Genomic DNA, 2,568 nt, shown 5'->3' with positions numbered 1-2,568 from the left:
GGGAGGTGCACTCAGCAGGGGCAATGTGTAAGGAGTATGCAATGGAAGGGAGGCAGCCGGATGTCACTAGTCAAAGTTAACATTTATTATGGACCTACTGCATACCGGGCTCTATTTAAAGTGTTTTCAAGGTACTATTCTATTTAATCCTCCCACCAACCCTATAAGCTGGGTTGTTTTACAGATCATCACTACGATGAGCAAAACAGGCCACTTGCCCATCATGACAGAGCTGGTAAGTGGCAGAGCCAGGACCATGCAGACGGCTCAGCTTCCCAGCCAGCAAGCCTCATCGCCATGCAGTTTGTCCCCAGGGAGGAAGGATGCTTCTGGTCCCAGGGTCCAGGATGCTCTACCCTCCTTCCTCTAGGATATCCAGTGGGCCAGTCTTTAGTGAGGGGAGAGTGCATGGTCCAGCCTTCTGGGGGCACCCAGAGTGTCCCCTTCCACCCCCAGCTTCCCGCTTCTGCTCCACTGCCTCCCTGCAGGAGGCTCTGGGAAGATAGAGATGGAGCTGTGGTTCCCACCGCCCTCTGTGGCAGCTCATTTTCATTCATTTTCTTTAAATGCTTCTCGCTCTGTTTTTAAATCTAATTTTTCAGCTTCTTTTTTATCTTCACTCAAGTTGCTTTAATGAAACGAAAATGTCTGTTTCCCTTTGCTGGAACTGCCCGGGGAATTTCAATATAAAACAAACAAGTTGGCTTTTAAAATTAAAATTTTATGGGTGGCATTTCCTCATTTAATGGGTGGCACAAAAGACTGGAGTAAAACCAATTAACATAGGGTTGAGACTCGGTGTTCAGAAAAATTAAACAACAGGAGCGTGGTGCGCCGGGAGCCAGGAACAGTTCGAGCAGAGGCTGGGGAGGTGCACGGGTGAGGCAGTCATGGAGGCTCCCCCCACTCCCTGGCAGCCGTGTGCACCCAGGTCGGGCACCAGCACGTGTAGGCACGCCAGCCTCAGCTCCCCACCCAGCTCTACCCCCAGGACCCATGCCCAGGGGTTGGTGTGCACATCTACCTTGCACATTCAGACGGCAGGCGATAGTGGGGGCTGAGAACATGGAGGGGCAGGGGAGGCTGCCTTGGAGCCCTGGGGTCCTGGACATTGGAGTCTGGAGAGGCATTAGGAAGTAGCTAAGGTCTCTGCTAGGGCCAGAATTCACTCGGCTAGTTATCCTCTGACACAATCTGAGTCCTACTCACAAGGGCCTCATCTTCATCACGGCTATGCCCCAGGCCCCAGACTGCACCAGGAGTGTGGCAAGTGCTGCATAGACGCTGGATGCCTGGACAAATGACTTCATTCCGGCAAACAATACTAATGGAACTCCTGCTCTGCTGTGACACCCTCAGGGTGCGTGTCACCCCGCACAGGGTGTGTTTGGGGGTAGAAATGGTGAAGATGCCACAGGAGATCTGAGGAGCAGGGGCATGCCTGGGTGGGGCTGAGGGGAGAGAATGGCTCTGTGGAACTGGCAAGGGCAGAGTGAACAGGGCTGGAGGAAGAGGCAGTCTGGGCAAAGGCAGGGTGGAGAGGGAGCTGAGAAATGGAGGTGGCTGAATGTGGCCTGGCAGGAAGTAGGTGTAAGAAGATGAGTCTGGAGAGACCAGTCGGGGCTGGCTTGTGAAGAGTGGCAGGTTGCTTTGACTTCATCTCAGGGCAACGGGGACTCACTCCAGGTTCAGAGCAGGGTGATGTGATTCCAGGTGGCTTGGGGACACTGACTCTGGAGGCTGGTGGGAGGGAAGGGAGAGTCCCCGTCAGGTATGCTGGCGTCCCTGCAGGCTGAGCTGAGGACTTGAGGCTGGTTGGTTAAGGTGACCTGTAGCTGCTGGGGGTGGGGAGGGAAGGCAGGGATGATGGTGGGGCCATTCTCTGAGCTGGGGAGCCTGGAGGAGGAGCAGGTTGGGAAAGCAGAGGGGTTCAGTTGTGGTAACATCAGCAGCCCCCCAATATAGACCCAACTGTGCTAAGGATATAGGAAGGAGATTTCAGACTGGCAGTGACAACTAGATCCCATAAATATAGGGAGGGATATGGTGCTACAGCCCCTTAGGACTCCCCCCTACCCCAGGAGCCTCCCAGGAAAACAGGCCTCCCAGCTTCGGGGCAAAGGGCTCAGGCCACCTCTTTTGTTCCCTACCTCTCTTTTCTTCCCACACTGGCCCTTTCTGTCCCCCACTGGGGCAGCGTTCTCCCCACGCTTTCTGTCCTCTTCCCTCTCATTCTACGGGAAGGACCACTCTGATTACAGGAACCCCCAGAGTAGCAAAAAGATGGGGGAGGCCAAGGGCATCACCTGCCCAATGTCAGGGGATTCAGCTGGTTGCCATGGCCACCGCCAGCATCCTTAGTCCTCCCCAGTCAGGCCTTCAGACCTGAAAATACACTCCCAGAGTCCTGCAGACTGTGGGCCCCAGGCTGACCTCCGGCAGGGGCGTGGCCAGGGGGTGCCAGTACTAATGGAACTCCTGCTCTGCTGCGACTCCCTCAGGGTGTGTGTCACTCAGGAGGGTGTCTTTGAGGGAACATCTGTGGTCAGAGGAAGAAGGGCTTCCTAA

This window comes from Mandrillus leucophaeus, unplaced genomic scaffold, assembly GCF_000951045.1.
Source record: "Mandrillus leucophaeus isolate KB7577 unplaced genomic scaffold, Mleu.le_1.0 Scaffold343, whole genome shotgun sequence".
NCBI classification, from domain to species: domain Eukaryota; kingdom Metazoa; phylum Chordata; class Mammalia; order Primates; family Cercopithecidae; genus Mandrillus; species Mandrillus leucophaeus.
Note: the sequence above shows the minus strand (reverse complement) of the source record.